Source organism: Rhagoletis pomonella, unplaced genomic scaffold, assembly GCF_013731165.1.
Source record: "Rhagoletis pomonella isolate Grant_MI unplaced genomic scaffold, Rhpom_1.0 Rhpom_scaffold_00002, whole genome shotgun sequence".
Lineage (NCBI taxonomy): Eukaryota > Metazoa > Arthropoda > Insecta > Diptera > Tephritidae > Rhagoletis > Rhagoletis pomonella.
This window is the reverse complement of record NW_023458556.1, coordinates 55,759,364-55,769,922: the sequence shown is the minus strand read 5'-3', so window position 1 is coordinate 55,769,922 and position 10,559 is coordinate 55,759,364.

Sequence of the window (10,559 nt, the reverse complement as noted above, 5' to 3'; positions counted from 1 at the left end):
ATTTTTTGATTAGATTAATAAAACTTTCAAAGCTGTATTGTAAGCAATGGATTAGGAAGCCACTAGGTGGTATAACTAAAGACTAACAGGCGGTTTTACCATTACATGAGTTTATTAATCTTATAAGCGACGGCTTGCGGCGACTTGTGCGTTGCTTACCTGGCGTTCTCCAAACCAAACCACACAATTTTTCCCCCAAACAGTTACATGCGTGTGCGTCACGTATGCAACGGATCCATTTTCATGGCTCCTTTATGACCATGACAGCCATAGCTTTAGCTTTCGAGGATACTTTCGGAGCTACCCCTTAAGGCATTATGAATTTTTTTGATTGTCTCATTCCCTTTGATTTCCACTAGTGGGCAGAAATTTGAGATTCTTGCCAGCTCTTAAGTAGTTCTGCAGTGTATCCTTTAGATGCACCGCAGAAAGGCACGGGGCCATGCAGGCGCATTTGAGTTCCACGTTTGGCGACACAGTCAGCCCTTTCGTTGCCTTCAAACCGATTGCGGAAACTTCCACTAGGAATATGGTTGGATATGTGCCAATTTGCTGACTTTTCTGGAATCTTGGTCGAAGTACTGCCGTCGTCCATCTTCATCCGTCAGGATACCATGCTTAGAGCCCTTTGCGAATCATAGATATTATCGCTTCACAGCAGTCCGTTGCAGGAATTCTGATCCTTTAGGGCTTGCCAAATGATAACTTCAGTACAATGGTATCTGCGAGTTTGATAGCGAGATCATCGAAGAATGACTCCAAGTGACACCGAGCGTCCCCCATTTTCATGCTGATTTCATTGGCCAGCCGTAGAGCGCTCCATTAGGTATCCTTGTCAATCAGAATAGACAGTGGCGGAATACCTGTAATCACATCAGGGGCATTATTTGGACATGTGCGCATACCTCCAGTGATAGCCACGTAGATCAAGCGTTGTAGCTTGCTCGAGGTCGCACCCGAGCTTATTTGCTTAGCTTTTTATCACCTTGAAAATGCCACACATGTACCTAACAACGGGGTTTACGACCGTATGGAAAAAAAACGAATAGGTTTGTTTGGGTGATTTTCCCCAAGTTTTACAATAAAGTCGCTGACAGCCGTAAAAGCCCATGTAGCCGTATTGCTAACATTTGAGAGATTTGACTTCCAGAGTTGTCCCTAGATACTTCGTTTCTTCAATTAAATTTTTCCCCGTGCCAAGGTAGGTCTAAACAAGTTGACTTTTCATCTTTTGGTGAATTTAATTTTAAGTAATTATTGCACGATTAGCACCCAAAGCATTACATATATCAAAACATAGTTACCGGATGGAGAAGCTGTTAAGTTATATTTGTTCATTGACATAAATACAGTGACCAATCGCATAAATATGTAAAGGCATGATTTTGTGCTTTTATTTACAAGTGTACACGCCTTTTCTCAACAGGTTGCTTATTTTTGCATACTCACAAAATATTTTAAATATATACTGTATTTTTTTAAATTTTCTTTTTATTTGCACTTTACGCCTTGTTTTGAGATTTTTGTATAGGAGAAAGTTCCATGTTGAGTTACAAAAAAATATATTCGCATAAATATACACATACGCACATACACATAATTGTACGAAAGCCTTAATATAGGTACATACAAATGTGCGTATATTGCTATGCACATACAAATTAAAAATCATCCAATGACTTTGCTTTTGTATTGTTGACCCATTAGGAGCTCAAAGCTTAAATAACTTCCGCAAATATCTGTTGAGGAACTAGACACAGCTGTCGTTTCGTTAATAACTCTATGAACATTTATACAAATAATTACTGATGCCCATACATTAGTGCGATCCTTAAAATATTTACATGTAAATTTCATATTGGGCAACGCTGTACAAAATAAAGATGTACACGAAAATATCGTAGTTTTGAACAAATATTTTAGAACAGTTTTTAGAAAAGATTTCAATTAAAAAAATCGCCACTTATTCCTTTAAATTCATAAAATCGTTAAGTTATAGCTGGTCAAAGTCAAAATTTTTTAATTTTTTTCGATTAAAAAAATCTATTTTTTTTTCAAACCCTAACCCCTTATATATATGTTTTTAATTTGAAAATTTTCGCGGATGATTTTATTTTGTACGTAAAACAAAATAGAAGAGTATCCCATGATATTCATATTTTAAGGACCACCCTTCCTAAATTTTTTTGGACTTGAAACACAAGTTAGGAGGAAATTTTATATAACAAGTAATTTTTAAGCAAAAAACAACACCGACTTCAATTCTCCTATAACAATTTAACAGAGTCGTTAGTTTCTTCATGGTCAAATGATCGGATCTAAATGACATTAGTATGGGACCACCTGGGAGGTACCACCTTTCTTTTAAAAAAAATATTTATAGAAACCGGTTAACGTGGTCCAAAGTTATGAGGTAACATACATAAAAAATAAAAATACAAAATTTTCCGACGAATTGATAACCTCCTTCTTCCTTTTTTTGAATTCGGTTAAACACGGTTCAAAGGAATTTTGGTCTATAAGAACCACAAAGTTCGCTCTAAAGATATTGAAAAAAACTACAATTACTAAGAAATATTCAAACATCAGCATTGCATTATTATCAATAAATGTGCCTAAGCCCTCCGTTCAGTCACTTTTTAGATGATAATTATGTATCTACTTAAAAACAATTTATGTAATTTTTCAAATTCTTCTCCATAGTATATGTATATGTAGGACCACTAAAGGTGATGCGAAAAAAACCTTTAAAAATATTGAAACGCTTTGTGTTCAAAGTGAAAACGAAAGTTTGTTTACGCCAATGGAATGCGCCCAAGCACTCATATTTACGTCCGCAAACCGAAAATGCAACAAACAAAAAAAAATAGCATCATCTTGTTATACTACGTATCATCTTGTTATACTACGTGCAAACGTATACAAGTATACACACCAGCAAGTACCTCAAAAGTTGGCGCTTTTAGTTAAACAACGAAGCAGAAGAAATGGGTGATCCCCAATAAAAATAAAAAAATGATAATTATAAAGGCCGCGCATGCGCTCACACACCCAAAATCATCACAAAAGTATCTTTCACACTGGTATTTACGTGCATATGTACGTGCTTGGGCGGGTACGCAGTTGACTGCGACTTATGGTTAAAACTTTACATTGAATGTACCTACGTCTCTGCACGTGTAAATATTTAAAAAGTAAATTCATTCACTTGCGCATACGCATGCGCCGTATGTAATTTGTGATGGTCATGTGCCCGCATGGCCTGCTGGCGTTCGCGCAATTGTAATGCTGGACCACGCACAACAAGTGCTCAGATATTACGTAATGGTACCAGCGTTGCCAGACGCTTTTCTTTCCCTGTTGGTGCCAAGTGGCTTTTTGGGTAAAAAATTTGTATATGGCAATTTTTGACAAAACCTAAACTTTAAAGCAAGAACTTCATACTGAATAGAATACCAAAAGCATGGATAGCATTGCACGCCCGAAAAGCCTAGCAGGGATTTCTATTCCAGCAGAGGAAAGCGCTCAAAATATAATTTCAGGTAGATTGGCAAATTTGGTGCAATCTTTATTGACTGTCCTCCTTGTTTACCGGCTATAAGTGAGGCGAGAGTTAGGCTTTTTGAGCTGAGTTTTACTCAAAACCCGTACTATGATCAGGCCGTTTGGATTGGAGAAGACCAGATATCAAAACCACATGGTCGATATAATTGTTTTCCTCTTCGTTCGCGGTCTGATGCTTTACGAATTCGTTCGGTAAATAAGGAATACTGCAGATCCTTGTATGAGAAAAGTTTGTGGATTTTGCTTGACGATAATGCACTCCATCATCGAGATACTAGGCCTTATGAATAAAAACTAAGCAGTAGATTTTTCTTAAAATTTCAAACCTTTTACCCGATTTATTCAAATAAATTTAAGTCATATCGAATACCTGGCAACACTGAATGGAACTGAAGTGCACCGATTTGTAAGTGTGTGTGTTATGGTCTAATTATGTATACTTCGCATAACTTCGCACAACTTCGCATAAACTTCAAACTGTAATTTCGTATGTACTTTGTATGTATTCCATTACCCAGAAATTAGCAGAACTTTTAAAAACTTAGAGATCTCTTGAATTTAGATTTTGCTTCACATTTTCTTAAGTTACATTTCTATTGCACTGGTACAAATGGTTGTGCGAAGTTATGCGAAGTATGCACAATCAGACCTTTAGACTTCGCTGCAGGCAGATGTTCAATATACGGGTACATAGGAAGTGTTGTTCAGGTGAAAATGGGCGATAAACAAAAAAATTAAAGGTTTTTGGTAACGAAGATAAGTATGTAAGTGGCCGAATTGAAACTAAATTAAAAAAATTGGGAATTCAGTTTTAGAATTATACACACGAGTACGTATGTATGTACATACGAGCTTTAAGCCCTTTAAAACAAATGGCTTACAAATCTTGACGAGAAAATTAAAGCATTTAAGCTCACCTTCATTTAATGTAGTCTTTTGAAGAAATCTTCCTGCAAAGAGAAGAGAAAAAATATATCTTAATAACTCTCAAAGTAAAATTTACTAAGGCTAAAAAAAAATACATATGCTTAAAAGTATTGCAATTAAAACTTTGGAGGATTCAACTTTAGTAAGGGGCAAGATTATTGTGTATCATAAAATTTAGAAGAAAACGCCTAAGCTTACGCGACAATTCTCATGATACATTAATTAATACATTTTTTAATAAAATTGCAATTATCTTCGAAAGTATTAGTCCTACATAATTTGGTATATGGACCTTTTTTATAGAGAAACAAAGTAAGCTAAGAAAAAACACTTGGACTTTGATGGACTTGGGCGAGCCTAAAAAATTTACCAAAAATTGTCATCGTTCACACAGATTGTTTTTAGACCATAAAGAACCATATTTTTGCTATTACCAATTAAAATTCTAAAAAAGCGGATTTTCGGTCCACGCTAGTATATAGTAGGGCGGATCAATTTGTAAGGGAGATTTTTTCGTCTATGACCGTAGAGCACAGAAGGATTCCTCACGTAATTCCAAGCAAATTTGCCGCAGAATCCATGGGTCTAAAATAAATTTTTTTGCCAAAATAGGTTTCTTGGCATTTTGCTGTAGTGTCGTATATAAATGCTTAAATTTGATATAAAAACATGCTCTAAGGGTTTTTTTGGTATGAGGATCCTATTTCTGAACTCCTATATTTCTTAAAACTACCACCAGAGGGCGAAACAGTGAAAATTTTCCTTTTTTGATTTCAAAATAAAAAAATTTGGGTATACTTTTTCAATATAGAACAATCCTAGGCGCTAAGAGCATTAAAATTCCGACTTTACGCTTTCTGGATCATCCTAATGTACATATGCATGTATGGATGTGCATACATACAAGCTCTATATCTTTCATTTATATCACACAGAAATTATTACTACATTCGAAGGCTTAAACAAAAAATAAATAAAAACTAAGCACTGACCTACAAAATGCTATTCGTAATTCCAAAAACGACTCGAAAATCTACAAATCTCATGCACCAATCACTTTGCCATACGATCCCGTAAGCCATCTCCTCAAAACGAATAAAAATTTTATGTCTATGCTGATCTCCCAAAACAATGTGGCAAAATGCATGAATTTTCATTCAAATCACGTTGGTCACATTTTTTATTGCTGTCGCATGTCAGTCAAACACAAATTTACCATTAAACATAAGCCACCTCGAAAGCCGAAAGTCAGTTCATCTGCGCACATCAAAAGTGACACTCTGCACTCACTCCTAAGCTTAGCTATATCTTTCGTCAGCCAGTTCATTGTGCTGCTTTTAATTTTTCTGTGTTATTGTTTTGGCTCAAGTTGCCACGTCAGTCCGTAATAGGTCAGGTGAAGATTTGTTTTTGGTTTCAGTTTTTGTGGTTTGATTTCGAGTTAAAAGCAACGATTAGATAATATTTGGACATTTTAATGTGCGCAATGTCTCGAACCTTTTTCTAGGTGACAGCTGACTTGAATTGTATTCGGTTTATTGCTTCTTTTGTGGTATCTTTCTTTGTAATCTTCATCTTTTATGTCAAAATACCGATTGTTTTTATGGCTTTGATTTGGGGCTTGCAGACAGAAGCCACCTGTATGTATGTATATACACAAGCACTTGCATACATAGGTATGCTCACATTTAGTTACATCTGCACATTCATATATATTTACACGTATCTTTATGTGCTCGTTCAACAGTGCACTCGATTATACACCCAAAAAAAAAACTTCTCTTAATTGAAGAAAAACAGCAATCAAAATGAAGAAAAATGGGAACGAAATAGCACTAAAGAAGTTTTATCCTCTTTTCATGCCCAACATTTCTTCAAAATGATAGATTACATCCACGGTTCCATATTTTCGTGTACGTTTTTCCACATTCCAAAGAAAAATTACGCATTCGGGAGAATTTTTTACTCATTCGGAAGAATTTTCGACCTTAAAATAAGGAAAGTTTTTCTTTGATCCAGAGATGGATTTTTGGTTCAGTGTACAATACGAGAAGATTAACGCTCAGCTACATACAAACATACATACAATCCATGTGATTTTCTTTAAATTAATGAGCGTATGATATTTGAACTATTAAATATGAGGCATACTATCCACCTTTATTATTTAAGATCCCAGAGGAAGTGCCCAGGTCATCGCAACTGCAACAGAACTTATTGAAAGGTAATCCATACTGCAGTAAGTTTGTAGGTATCTTCCTTGCAAATTCCTAAGAGAGCTTTGGTTTTAAGTGGGTCGTAGCATATCCAGATCTGCCGGATAATCCCATACGATCCTGTAGGCCTCCACTTCTGTCTGGCCTTCTAGTGATAAATTTCAGTACGCAGCAGCACCTTGCTGGTACGTCCGCTGCTTACTGTCATAAATGTCCCTACGTCCCTGAACCCATATTAGGGTAATTTCGTAGTAAGCCTCTAGGCCTCCTTAATTGTAAACGTTTCCGTCTGCTAGATGAAACCCCTGGACCAACCCCGAACTCCTTATTTGGCCCGTCCGTAAAGACAGTTAAGCACTGGAAGAAGATCTTTCTTTGAGTTCCAAGTCTTTCTTTCAATTTCCAGGGCGGAGCTTCAATTTTAGGCGGTAATGCGTCTAGGATGGAACCTTGCACGAACGATCCTTCCAGAGCCCCAAAGCACGCATTTTGATGCTGCTGTAAGATGCTGAGTTTTAGATAAAGATATCTGTCGGTAATACATAAATCGAGAATAGCGTTCAAAACATCCTCCAGACAGGATCTCACTACATCTTTTAAGCCAGCGGCTACAGACATTTAAATTACGATTAGTTTTTAACTACGTAATCCTTAGTAAGGGCCGGCCAGCAGATAATTACTCATCGGAGCACTTCTTAATCCTCCCTTCTTCATTCAAACTCCAGATATTCAGTGAATTACTTATGTAGAAACTAGCATACCAGCTTGGGTGGAATATTATAATGGTAATAATAGACTGGCGCTTCACATGTGTTGGCATTTGGCCGAGCTTTTCCTCCGATTTCTGGCGTGCGTGGCTTGATGATGTCACACAAAGGGGAGGAGGGACCTACAGTTTACGCTGAGAAGCTGTTTTTCATGGCAGAATACACTCGGAAGCTTGCCACTGCCGGCCAAGGTGCGACCGTTATTAGAAAAAACCACAGCGGCCGCCGTGGAATCTTATACGAAATTCTCTACTCTGGTATATAGGTTGGCGGGTATAGAATTACTATATATTAAGTTAACTGCAAACGGAAGCTTAAACCAAGTATTAAGTACAAATAATTTATCTGGCGTTTAATTTACTAACCTCTTACAAACATAACTCTACCTTCATACATACACCTGAAATGATCTATACCTCCGCGGACATCTTAAACGCAGCGCCATATTTAAATGGAATCACAGCGGAATATTTACTTAGTTGCATATGAAGTTAAGCGAAATCTTGTTGTACAAATTTGATTAGCGGGATACGGGTTTTAAATTAAAAAGCTAAATAACAATGCCGTCCCAAATCACTTCAAAATTACTTAACTTGCACAAAAAAAAATGTGTACATATGTAAGTCATTTTGTTATGCATGCCCTTTCTAGTTACATAACTTCACCGGATATTCTGCACAAAAAGAAACAAATCTTTTATCGGTTTCGTTCAATATTTATAAGCGCATAAATCAAAATATTTTAACGACCTTGCCCTCGTATGTGTGAATGCTATGCTGGTGCCTCAATAACTTTCACTACCTTCCGCCATTCAGTACCTATTGATAAATGAAATAAAAAAAAAACAACCAAGCATTTAAACATAAATGAGGAAATATACATGTTTTATAACTAAGCATAAGCTACCTGGATTAAACGCATACATACATACATATGTACACATTTACATAAATATGTATATACATATAAACATAAGTGTTTGAAGATACATACATATATATGTACATTAGACTGCGTCACTCCCCATACAAAAAAAAAATCGGTACTGTTTTTTCCACTGGAATTATAAATTCTACTTTATTCTAAGACTTCCACCAAAATATCTCGCAAAAACATTAAGATTTACGTGAGCTGGACCGATTTGAAAACACCTCCAAAAATTGAGTTTTTTATTAATGAAAACAGTTTTTTTAATAAAAAAAATAGGACCTCAGATGACTAAACAGTTTAAGCTTAAAAAGTTTGCACAAAAATAAAAAATAAAAATTTTCTACGGAATCATGATAATGAGAGTTTTGATGCTATTTGTGAACTTTTTTCAAAGATTGGTTTAAGGAAAACTTGAATAACTCCGCCAAAAACCTTACCAATTTAGACTTATGAGATATCAATGGTAAGGTATTTTCTTACCCTTTTAACTTATTTGCGAATCAGCTAATTCAAAGTATGAAAGAGGAAGCTAAGATAAACGAGTGTCAGTCCATGTTGAATTACGATTCCGTTGATAAAATTTATTTAGATTTTTTAAGCTTAAACCGTTTTGTCATCTGAGGGGATTTTGTTCAAAAACCCCTTTAAGAAACTATTTATATTCATAAAAAAAAAACTCTTTTTTTAGCGGTATTTACCGGTCCAGCTCACTTAAATCTTAATATTTTTCCGAAATATTTTGGTAGAAGTCTTAAAATATACTAGGTTTTGTAATCCCGCCGGAAAAACCGCAACTTTTTTTGGTGATGCAGTCTAATGTACATATGTATGTATATATAAAAGATATTATCAATTAAGTATGCATGTAAGTATATATTCGAATGTGTAGTCGCTAAGAGATGTAATGGACACAAATGCAATTTCACGTTTCAGACGATTAATTTCGATGAAGTGATTTTTTATTTCTTCTCATTAATGCTTCTCCTCCATTATTATTTAGGCGGGGGTGAAAAACAAAACACTTTCAACAATTTAATGGTGTTTTTTCTCTTTGGAATTTGTTGATTGGGAATTTTATTATTAATCGTTGTACAACTCCTACCTCCTTTATTGAAAGTTTGTGTAGTCTTTTCATGCATAGACACCGGTAACAAAGCGATATTCAAATACACGCCCAGTGAGAAGCAGGTGAGTGTTTTCAGCATCCTTAGTGGCACTGGCCGCTGCTTGTAAGGGACGCAATTGTGGGCTAATGAATACCTCTGGACAAGCTGAAAATACAGATTACTTTGCGGTTAAAAACAATTATTTCGAAGTAAAACTTTCGCATTTCTAGAACACCAGCTAATGAATGCGTGAATGAAAAGAACGTGTTTGAGAAATAATTCTACCTCAAGTGTCCATATAAATTGACACATTCAGAACTCAGTTTAGGAAAGGCGAACTAAAGAAGAATGAACAAATGCATTTTTTTTTTTGATAATATCGCCCAACATACAATGTATTGTATATGATAAAATGTCTTTTTGACGATTGAGAAAGGTTCCCACAAAAAGTAATTTGTCTACAGAAGGCCGTCCACTATCGTGGAGCAACACAGATGGAAATACTTGACTCTCGGCCAAACACTGGACCAAACGTGATATTTTTTTAACCCATTTTTTTATTTAGTATGTTAGCAATGTCGATAAATCTTATTAAAATATAAGGAAACATTTAAAGCAGTCACGAGCAAAACATAACCTGCGACCAAAGCTTTTAAAGGTGGTCTATCTCTGATCGTTACTTGTTTAAAGTAACCCAGCCAGGAGCAGGCACATTTCTCTAAACGGAATTATGACAAAGTGTCATTATAGTGTATGTTAATTCTAGCAAGACAGAAAAACCGGCATAACTTGAATGGCGGACTGGGCCATTTGGCCCAACTCTTTTAAAATATATTTTAAAAACAAAAAACTTAATTTTGAACTAAAAATTGTTTACTCATTATAAAAATTTTCCCATTAACACCATATTTTAATAACAAAAAATATACAATTTTATATTAAAAACAGTTTATTCATTTTAACAAATAATTTTTAAGCAAAAAACAAAGCCGACTTCAATTGTGATATAAAAATTTAGGAGTACCGCTAATTTCTGCATGATCGGATCT